The 12,085-nt window shown below is 36.7% G+C and overlaps 1 protein-coding gene across 4 annotated transcripts in view; it reads right to left on the minus strand.

The window, feature by feature from the left end:
* LOC131428200 (uncharacterized) overlaps positions 1-11,868 on the minus strand; it is an 83,052-nt gene extending 71,184 nt beyond the window's left edge. The window contains exons 1-2 of one of the 4 annotated variants that reach the window (XM_058591933.1): positions 11,699-11,868; positions 11,255-11,322 (exon numbers count right to left, since the gene is read on the minus strand). The gene's annotated coding sequence lies outside the window, so the exon portion shown is untranslated. Of the gene's footprint in view, positions 1-11,254; positions 11,656-11,698 lie in introns of those variants that run through there. The other 3 variants (XM_058591935.1, XM_058591936.1, XM_058591934.1) reach the window with 3 other exon arrangements.
* Between the last annotated feature and the right edge of the window lie 217 nt (positions 11,869-12,085).

Here is a 12,085-nt window from a genome sequence, read left to right on the forward strand (position 1 = left end):
ATCCAATTATTTGAAATGTCCTGTCAGGGAAAAAATTTTAAACGCTCGTTCGCTTAGACAACAAGTCAAATCAACGACCTTAAATTTACAGAACATACCTGAAAATTCTTCTAAGGCACCTGCCAATTCGTCTTCTAACGAAAACAATTTATTGACAGGTAGATCGACCTCGTCATCATCTTCTTCTAATGTCAGTTATGCTGGTATATTAGGTAGAAATCTATCTCCTATTTCTTCTAATGTAAATAATCAAAACACAGGACCGCCTTGCAGTTCTTCTTCTAACGAAAACAATTTATTAATAGGTAGACCGACCAAATCATCTTCTTCTAATGGCAGTCTACCTACAAATATTCCTTCAATGCCATTCGCTTCTTTAAATGAAGTCGATTTAGGCGATATAACTGAAAATAAAATGATCTACCTACAAGATCAACTTTTTCAAATGATCATCCAAATGAATTCGACTTCATCACTTTTTGAAGCATTTCAAATCGGATGGAAATTTGCAAATAATATTATAATGAATTTAAAATTTAACAGTGATGTTAAATAATTATTTGAATATTTTAAATTGGAATGCTCGATCTTTGAAATCGAGTGAAGATGAATTTTATAATTTTCTCAAAGTTCACAAAATTCATATTGCCATTGTGACAGAAACTTTTCTTAAACCAAATGTAAAATTGAAAAGTAATCCACATTATGTGGTTCATCGATTTGACAGGTTTACTGGAATTGGTGGTGGAGTTGCCATTTTTGTCCAACGGCAAATTAAACATCGAATTTTACCTTCTTTCAATACTAAAGTTATTGAAAGCTTGGGAATCGAAGTTGAAACCATTCATGGAATTTATTTCATCGCTGGAGCATATTTGCCATTCCAATGCACCGGCGAACAATTAAATTTCTTTAAAGGCGATTTGCAAAAACTTACAAGATATCGATCGAAATTTTTCGTAATAGGGGACTTAAATGCTAAGCATGTCCAGTGGAATTGTAGGCAAAATAACAGTAATGGTAAAATACTTCATAATCAACTCTCAGCTGGTTACTTTACAGTTCTTCATCCCAGTAATCCTACTTGTTTCTCTTCCGTGAAAAACCCGTCTACAATTGATCTGGTTCTAACAGATCAAAGTCACATTTGTAGTGAACCGATTACTCATGCTGATTTTGACTCAGATCATCTTCCTGTAACATTCAGACTTTCCAACGAAGCTATAATTAATCCAATTAGTTCTATTTTCAACTATCATAGAGCAAATTGGTTGGATTACAGATCTCACATTGAAAATCATGTGGATCATGAAACTATTTTAGAAAATTCTGCGGATATCGACACAGCAATTGATAATTTGAATCATTATATTATCGAAGCTAGAAATCTTTCAGTTCCCAAAGCTCAAACTAAATTAAATTCTCCTATCATCGATGACAATCTTCAACTGCTCATTCGGTTGAAGAATGTTCGTCGACGACAATATCAACGTTCTCGTGATCCTGCTATGAAAAACATAGTTAAGGATTTACAAAAAGAAATTAAACATAGATTTACTCTTTTGCGAAATGAAAATTTCGCTAAAGAAGTTGAACAAATTAAACCATATTCTAAACCTTTCTGGAAACTTTCTAAGGTTCTTAAGAAACCTCAGAAACCTATTCCTGCTCTCAAGGAAGGAAATCAAATACTTCTTACAAATGGCGAAAAAGCTCAAAAACTTGCTCAGCAGTTCGAGAGTGTCCACAATTTTAATTTGAACGTTGTGAGTCCTATTGAAAATGAAGTCTCACTGAAATATGATCATATTTCAACCCAAGTGTTATCACACGATGACATTATTGAGACGAATTTTGATGAAATTAAATCAATTATTAGAAAACTTAAAAACATGAAGGCTCCTGGTAATGATGGAATTTTTAATATTCTTATTAAAAATCTTCCCGATGTTGCCTTGAGACTCCTGGTTAAAATTTTCAACAAGTGTTTTTCATTAGCTTACTTCCCAAAAAGATGGAAAAACGCTAAAGTAATTCCTATCCTAAAACCTGATAAAAACCCAGCAGAAACATCAAGTTATCGCCCAATTAGCTTACTTTCTTCTATCAGTAAACTTTTTGAAAAAATTATCTTGTTAAGAATGATGACTCATATAAATGAGAATACAATTTTTTTACCAGAGCAGTTTGGATTTCGTCATGAACATTCAACTACTCATCAACTTGTCAGAGTAACGAACATGATAAAATCAAATAAATCTTCTGGGTTATCCACTGGAGTTGCTCTTCTAGACATAGAAAAAGCATTCGACAGTGTTTGGCACAAAGGTTTAATAGCAAAAATGTCTGATTTCCAGTTTCCTATTTATTTGATCAAAATGATTCAAAATTATTTAACTGATCGTACTCTTCAGGTTAGCTATCAGAATTGTAAATCTGAATTGCTACCCGTACGAGCCGGTGTTCCGCAGGGTTCGAGTGTAGCTCCAATCTTGTATAATATTTTCACTTCTGATCTTCCAAATCTACCCGTTGGTTGTCAGAAATCGCTATTCTGTGACGACACAAGTCTGTTAGCCACAGGTAGAAATCTAAGAGTGATCTGCAGTCGCCTACAAAGAAGTTTAAATATTTTCAGTGATTATCTGTCAAAATGGAAAATTAAACCAAATGCAGCAAAAACGCAATTAATTATCTTTCCTCACAAGCCAAGAGCTTCTTTTCTTAAACCAAACAATAATCACATTCTCAAATTGAATGGCTTGGAATTGACATGGTCTGATCAAGCTAAATACTTAGGTTTAACGTATGACAAAAAACTCACTTTCAAGGATCACATTGAAGGAATCCAGGCAAAGTGTAATAAATATATTAAATGTTTATATCCTCTTATAAACAGAAATTCTAAGCTCTGTCTAAAAAACAAATTGTTAATTTATAAACAAATTTTCAGACCAGCCATGCTTTATGCGGTACCAATTTGGTCAAGCTGTTGTTCCACCAGGAAGAAAACGCTTCAAAGGATTCAGAATAAAATTCTGAAAATGATTCTGAAGCGTCCTCCCTGGTTTAGTACAAATGAGTTACACAGACTCACAAATATAGAACCATTAGATGTAATGTCACATAATATTATAAGCAAATTCCGACAAAAATCGATGCAATCTTCAATTGAATCGATTCGCTCTCTGTATTAGTTAGTAAGTTAGTATATAAGTTCCTTTTCCCCATTACACAATACAAGTAGGTTTAGAATTTTCCCTACACAAAAATCTCAGAATTGCGGAAGCAAATGATGTCTTCATGGTAATAACCAAATCATATATATATATATATATATATATATATATATATATATATATATATATATATATATATATATATATATATATATATATATATATATATATATATATATATATATATATATATATATATATATATATATATATAACAGGGCTGAAAAGTCACCACTTGTGGCTGAACACCCAATTTAAATCTTAATAATTTAATTTTAACTCATATTCCAATAAATAGTTATTTAAAAAAAAAAAAAAAAAAAATAGATGGGATGTTGTTGTTTTTTGTCAGTGTTATAACGGATCAGCTTCAACTGTTCGACCCACGTAAAATGTTCGCGTTGGTAAGTTTGACGCACGTCCGCGAAACGGTGCTAGCCAACGCAACTGTTGAGGAACTGAGTGTTACCGTCGCGTACATCAATAGATTATATTTGGAACGTCTCTTATGGAATATTAAGGTAAACCTATTTATATTAGTTTGAAGAATTTAGTTCGAATCACTCACGAAATGGTCTGATAGAATACAATTCATAATTGTACAATAAAGAATATGGTTCTACAGCTGAAGAGTAATAAATTGGCTCCATGTGATGTTTTTCATAGAGGTAGTCAATCTAGAAAAATTTAGACATGAATTTTAAAGAACCTCGATGCTTGTTGAATGGCGTCGTTTTGAAATCCACACGAATATGAGCAGTTATTCTTCAGTTATTCAACAAAATTTGTGTTCAATAAATCTCATGTCGAATATGATTAATTCTAGGAGAAACGTCAATACAAACAAATGTATTGATATTGATCTACAGAATCATATTCCACTATTGACTAGTTTCTATCAAGAACTTGTTAATTTCAAAATGCCTACCATTGTTTGGTTCAGAGAATACCCTAATCAAATTAACGGCAGATGTTGGTTGAAAAAAAAAGAAAAATTTTCAATTTATTTACAAAGTCTACTAGCGACTGCACTTGAAAAAATGGCAACACTTTCTTCTGATTGATTAAATGTTTGGTAAAATTAGTTTAGAGAGTAATGTTTACACCAGCAAAATTTCACAACAATCCGTTGAAAGGTCATCAAGATGACTTCCTGGAAAGAAGTGCCTCGACAGTAAATTATGGGTGCGGTCATTGAAAATCCCAACCAGTCTCACAGGTGGATCGAGCAACAGTTGGAAATCGATAACTCGACCGCATTTTGTGTGGTAAAATCGATCAAGGACGACCCAGCGGCTACTTCAAGCGAAGTCCGAACCTTTCGATTCGGAACGTGGCTAAGAATATCAATTCTTTCGTCTGGTTTATCGAGCAGTAAAAGAAGTGGACCTAACTTCATGTCCTCAAGATAAAGTAGACGTCTAATCAAACCGATAATCGGAATACGGTGGCAAAATCCCACACTAGGGAGCGGTACCGTGAGTAGTTGGTACAGCTGAAATGCATCGTATTAGACGACTAGACGTACATTACGTCGGAGTTTTTTATCGACCAATTCTGCCAGTATGTTCCGGAAGACGAAGCTCGATAAATTTGACAAAAAATACGGGGTGTGTCAGGCAATCTGTGGTTGCGACAAATTGAGCAAGCCATGCATAACTACCGGAACAGTCAACGGTCATATAAAAAATGTGTTCAGAAGGGCCTACTGCTCTTCCTCCGATCCCACGTACGAGTATGTCATTCCAAGTGTAGCTATTCTCAGCAGTTCTTCATTCAGAATAAAATACAACATTAGCGGACCCCTAAATCAATTATTCTGAAAATTTCACAGAATATTCTCAACTAAATTTCGAAGACATATATATTGCTTTAGCCACTCTAAAACTCGAAACAGACATAGTAGCAACGTACATCGAACATGGTCTACATCATGGCCGTCACCCGACCGATACCTTACATCCAAAGCGATTATAAATACACTCTCCTACTCAATGCTTGATCGGAGAAAGAGGTATAAAGCGAGAGGACTAGTGTTTGATGGACAGAGAAGATGTTTGGATGTAATTTATCGGTCGGGTGACGGCCAGGATGTAGACCATGTTCGATGTACGTTGCTACTATGTCTGTTTCGAGTTTTAGAGTGGCTAAAGCAAGATCAGAGTGGCGCAATGGTAGCGCGTATGCACGGAATGCATAAGAACGCAGGTTCGAGTCCTGTCTCTGAGCGTATCTTTTTCCAAAAATTCATCTTTTCTGTTAGTTTTTCTTTCACTTGGCTTCTCCAATATATATTTCCGCTCAGTCATTGCAAAAACCTTCCTATCTCATGCCTCCTCGTGTGTGGCATTTGGTTAATAGAACGATATCGATTAAGAGCTATCGCCTTTTGTGATAGTAGCAGAATGAGAGGATGTGAATTGTTTTGTATGTAATAGCTCATTTGGAATGCAAAAATTATGAAAAACGATTTAGGCTTATCGTCTTATTCTTATCTTTTTATTAGTGTTTCATATTAAGGTAAAATATTCAGATGAGTGTAACATCATACTTTGTCCCAAGGGTTTAGTTTGCTTGTACCGAAGACAGAAGATTTTGAAACGATTGGGAAAAAATAGGGCATTGGATGCAAACTGGAGTTATGGTAAGATCGGAAAATGTAAATTTTTTATACGAAATTGAAAAAGATGATCTAAATAGGCGTCGATTGTTTGTCATTTCCAAGGGATCTAAAGTCTTTCTGTCACGTTTGATTCCATTTGATGCACACATTTCATTTAGGTGGGGCTGGTCGATGGAACGGTGACCTCGGAACCCGATTTGCTCTGTATACGAAACGGGTAATCGGAATTTGATTGAGTTAACACCTCCTTGAGTCCTAGGCTAAAGTTGTTTTCATGAATGAACAAAACACATGGAAATATCTTTTTGACGTGAAAACGTCTCACTTCACTATGAGCCGCCTTTTCAATACTCGCCCTGTGAAAAAATGGATAGAAGTTAATCGAGAATATCTCGAGTTGTTCTAAACGCAACAACATAATTCATTCTCCATCCCATCAGAAATATGATCAGCAATTTATGATTAAATTGTCAACAGTGTTAGATAACCTTAAAAATGACGTTTTCCAAAATATTTGGAAACAATGAGGAAAACTCATCACGCTTGCTTGCCTTTTTTGCACTCGGACGCCGGTTTTTTTGAGGTAGTCAGGCACATATCAGTCTTGACAATCAACTGGATGAATATAAAAAGGTCGAATTCTGATCATTTCGTCTCGTGCGTTAGACGGAACTGGAGGTCGTGGTGAGGACCTTCCGCCAACTACAGCAATAACAGGCCTTCATTTGCTTGTCGGATGTCGTTACGAGCAGTTCTTCTCAGCCAGCAACAATAAATTATCAATAATCGCATTTTGCTTTTGAATCAGGATTCGAAAAACGAATATTGGATTGGGCTCTGGAACTGAATTTCTAGAACTGCATTCAGAACCTGGATTCTGTTCCATCTGAATTGAGAACTTAATTTCAGGTTTTGAATTTATTGTTAGAACTCAGTTCCAGAATACAGGTTCAGACTTTGAAACTTACACTCTGGAACTGAATTCTAATTCTGGATTCTAGAACTAGATTTTTGAAACTGGTTTCTTAACCAGATTTTGGAACTGAATTTAGTTCCTTAATTTATGTTCGGAATCCGAATGCAGAAGTTCTGATTCAGAAATTCAACTTCAGAGTTCTGACTGGAAATTCGGATCTGGATTCTGAAACTAAATTCTAGATCTGAACTCCGAGTATTTAATTAATAGATTCAGAATTTAGAATATGCATGCTGGAACTAAATTCGAAACTTGAATTCAGTTTCCTAATTGAAATTCGGAATTCAAGTTCAGAATTTGTTCTAGAACTAAGTTTGGAACCTGAAAATAAGTTCAGTTCCAAAATTATAGAACTGAATTCATGAACTGAATTCATGAACCGAATTCTTGATCTGGATTCCAAAGTTGAACGTGCCAACTGATTTATAAGCCTGCCACAGGTTTCAAATTTAGTTCTTGAATTCAGTTCCTGAATCCTGGTCAAGAATTTTGATTCTGATGTAGATAAATCAATGATGGAAAAGTGGAATCAACAGTTGTAAACATCGGATAAATTCCACAAATTGGTTATTTTTAGAATCAGCAATTAATTATTTCCAAAAAACTATGCGAAGCTTACCTTGATTGGGTATGTAAATCTACAAAAGACAACTACAACTTTTTCTACTGCATTTTGACGTTAGTTGTGGAATTCTTTAAATCTGAAATGGGGGATTACGGTGTGTTGATATTCATCCAAATCGCTATATTATTATCATATTTATTTCTAACTTTAATTTAGAAATGCTGGATGATGACAAGTGCATTGATGCGAATTTTTAAATTTGAATGTATTTGTGATAAAATTTACAGATTTCATATCATCGTAACCGGTCGTATCTCGTGCACAGCCCTGAAACTTTTTGCTCCCGTTTCGACACTTGAAGAGATCAGATTACTTTTTGCTCCCATTTGTTCCGCCTTATTTGATTGTGCGGTAGGATATGTTTGTCGTTTGTACTTAAGTATAAAGACTGTCCCAGAAAGTATGGACACAACCAAAAACCGCTGCCATTTCGCAATGGTTCATAATTTGTCAATTTCTATGGCTGCGTCCTGTTGTTTACACTCTTCTCTAACCACTTGTACAGTTGTTTATTCGTTTTCATTAGTTTGTTTCGAAATGCGTGGACTTTCAGCAGAACAACGTCGAAAAATCGTGTACAAATGGTGCACAGAACGCGAACTGTCACTGAGAAAGATAGCAGAAATGGAAGGATAAACCAAAAACGTCGTCGACTAAAAGGTCCTGCTAACCCTTAGTTGGATAAACGTATACTGAAGGCGTTCGAGCAAAAGAAGTAGGTTTCAGTTCGGGATGTGGCCAAAAAGGTGGGCACTTCGACGTCAAATGTTCTTCGTGCTAAAGAACGTTTAAATCTTCGAACCTATAAGAGCAAATTCAGCAGCTAGAAGTTCTATATGGAAGATCTATAATAGAGCAGAAACTGGAACAAACGTATCTCCAGCAAGCCGTTCTAGTTTTATTCATTCAACCAGTTCTTCTGTCAAATTTAAAACTGGTCCACGATGCCGTTCTATTTTTTGTATATTTGAAACACGAGTAAACACTGCTGGGGCTGCCAGTTTTTCTTGTTAAAAAATTCAGATTTAAATTTTGTAACTGGCATAAATTATGCATCTAGAACTAGAACACTACTGAATACGCCCTAAGTAGCTGGAACAACCAAAACGTAGTCCGAAGCTAGAAGCATCGATCAGGCCGAGGGTTCGAAAGCTGTACAATACGATTCTTGCTGGAAATTTGAACTGCATAATCATGGACGACGAAACCTACGTGAAACTCGATTACAAATCCTTGCCGGGACCACAATATTATACGGTGCGAGAAGGGCAAGTATTAAACCAGTCCGAGACATCGATTGAAGTCGAAAAATTTGGTAAGAAAGCTATGGTCTGGCAAGCAATTTGTAGCTGCGGTAAGATTTCGAAACCCTTCATCACCACTGCTTCAATGAACAGCGAAATATACATCAAGAAATGTTCACAAAAACGACTTCTACCCATGATTCAAAGCCACAAGGATCCTGTTGTCTTCTGGCCAGATCTTGCATCTTGCCACTACTCGAAATCAACGGTAGAATGGTACACTACCAAAAATGTCACTTTCGTCCCAAAAGACATGAATCCACCAAATTGCCCACAACTTCGACCAATTGAGGCATTTTGGGCATTAACGAAGGCACGTCTTAGGAAACATATCTCGGCAGCCGAAACCATTCAACAGTTCGAAAAAGTTTGGAAAAAAGTGTCAAAACTTGTCGCCAAGAAGTCTGTACGGAATTTAATGAGGAACGTTCGCAAGAAGGTGCGCCAGCTAGTCTGCAATGGCTAAGTAGCAAATGTTGAGAATAATATTCTGTTGTTGTAGTCTAATATTATCAGTATATCGAATAAAATTTTAATATCTGACACTTGTGAATTATTAACAGCGAAATCAAAGTGCTTTCATACTTTCTGGGACAGTTTTAGATGCACCGTTACAACTCTGGAAGCGAAGCAGTAATAGTTACAAAATTGAATCAACTAATGCGAACGAATAATGAATGCGCCGAATTACAAGAAAAGTCTTGTTGTACTTTTTCTTCTGTTTCTTCAATCTTGTTCGAGTCACCTCACTTGAGATGACGCCAATTGATGGCACCTCCTTTTCACTGATTAACAGCGAAAACCTCACTCATCTTCCGAGTCGCAAAAGTACGATTAAAGATTCTTTCTTTCTCGCGAAAAACTTTAATTTTCACCTCACAAACACAAGACGGCATGCTCACTCATTGCGAGTTCCACCGGAAGTCTGGGTGCACTTCAAGTTTCTCAAATACCTCTTCAACAAAGCATGCGTATTATTTACACTGCAGTATCTTCGTTCAAACAAAGATAAACTCAAGATTACAATGTTCCATACAATCCATCGAAAAATATCGGACCAGTAATCGTGAACCAGTGAACTTATGTCGTTTTCGTTTTTAAACTGCACTACACCGGTGGAGTGCTACACCATGGCATGAATAAACGAACAAAAATGATGAAAACATAAACAGTAACCATTGACTACAATAAACGATTCCATTGCACAGAGCTACACCAAACTTTTGATGAGTGCTACACTAGTGGTATCGGTGCAGAAAAAGTGTAGCACTGGTGTAGTGCAATTGGTAAAAACGAACGGTTTCAGTGCAGCTTTCGCTACACCTGTGTAGTGCAATTTAAAAACGAAAACGACATTAGTAATAGTGTAATTTTGTTGACCCTTCGTAAATAAGCGTCGATTAACATTTGAAAATGACGGTAAAATTCCATAGCAACAATACAAGTTTGAAAAGAAGTAAACATACCGCACAAAATATGTTGTAACATCCATTCACTTTAATGCATCGTAAGATAAGAATATTGCAAATTGAACAGATTCTTAGCAATAATTCTTATTGATTTTTGTTTTCCTGTTTCAAAACCACTCGATATGCAGCAAAATACTACGATTTCTATCATATTGCAATTTAAAATTAATTCTACATAAACAAAAAATGTCATAGCTACGACGCATGTAGCGATTCGACGCTTGTTGTTTTGTTTTAAATAAGAATTGTACTGCAACTGACGGTGAACCGATTTCATCGAGGGGTCCTATTTGAATGGTATATGAAAAATCATAGAGTATTCCATCTTGAGTTTATCTTTGGTTCAAATGTGAAAATTCGTTCCGGCCTGAGTGAGTAATGAGAGGGATTTGACAGGTCATTTGTTCGTTTGACAAAGAATGTTTCTTTCAAACGAACATCTGTATCGTCACTCTCACCATCCACTTAGGTTACGATTGTGTTGATAGTGTTATTGAACCGCGGTTGCTGGTTTTTGACTATCACCATCCTGCGAATATAAAGGAATCAATCACAAAGTATTGTACAAATCATCCGAACACGGATCATTTGTATTGAAATCTGTCACCAGCGGTTGCAGTTTGCGGCGGAATATAAAACAGTTTGAATTGCATTTTTACTATCGAAACTCCAATTCCAAGTTGTTTACCGCGTGAGCACTGATCGCTTTCTTTTCTCGCAGGGAATAATAAAACTTCGGACGGTCCACAGAAGAGTTTTCAGCGAAGAAGCAGGCACCTACCACGGAGTGTGAAGAGTGAAGAAAATGTAAATAACCGTCTTATCGGCACATTGCTTTGACCACGATGCGATGAGGATTCCCGCCCGCACCCATCACTGCTGGTAGCTGACGAGCAGAGAGGACAGCGCGGGGATCTCTTTCACTTTCAATTAGAAAATGTTCAGCGTGGTTCGGGGTCTGACTGGGCAGTGTATGCAAAACAATTGGAGTCAATTGAGAGAGCTATGTTCTACTTACGGGTTTGTTTTGCTACTACCGTTGATGTTGTTTTGCTTTCGCTATCGATTTACTTTGCAAACGCGCACCTAAAATTTAGATGAGACAAATGCTTCACAAACTGTGGCAATGCTGGAGCTCCTATTATGTATTGTAGTGTTCTTCACAGCTCGATAAATTGAGACCAATGATCACTTTACACTATTATTTAAATAAGCACTTCGGTCGATAATTAATGCTTGCTCAGTTAGACTCTTTCCAGTGTCTCTGCGATGATGAAAAATTACGACTGGTTAATTACTTCGATAACCTGCACTACACAGAAAATATGCACCGAAAAAAACGGCGCAATGCAAACACCAATTTCCGAAGCAGTGCACACCGATATCGGTCAGAGCTGGTCAAATCGAACTGCACCTCTCGTTTCCTATCAACATGAATAAAACCATTAAAAAAACCACTTACACGATTATTGTTCAAACACTTTCTGCTTCTTTCACGCCAGTAACAGCAGGTTGCGAAATGTACGCGCCACGATTCGGAACCCGGCAAAACAACCCACGCTGCCGCAACATACACTGCAAACACGTCGTATTTCGCCAGCGTCCCAGGTATAACTGCAGAAATAAACGCACTCGAAGTTCACCGGTAGGTAGAGTAGGAAAAAACGCCAAAACTCCACTCGGAAAGTCGCACTGCGCCGCGCTAAGTAAAATGCCGTCGCGGTGGTGGAGCACGAACCGATGATGGCGATGGCAAAAAGTAGCTCCGCTCAACGACGCTACGATCGTATGCAGAAGTAAAGGTGAATGGTTCCGATGGGGATACGGTTTTTGAGAACAGCACGGACTA

This window comes from Malaya genurostris, chromosome 2 (genome assembly GCF_030247185.1).
Source record: "Malaya genurostris strain Urasoe2022 chromosome 2, Malgen_1.1, whole genome shotgun sequence".
Lineage (NCBI taxonomy): Eukaryota > Metazoa > Arthropoda > Insecta > Diptera > Culicidae > Malaya > Malaya genurostris.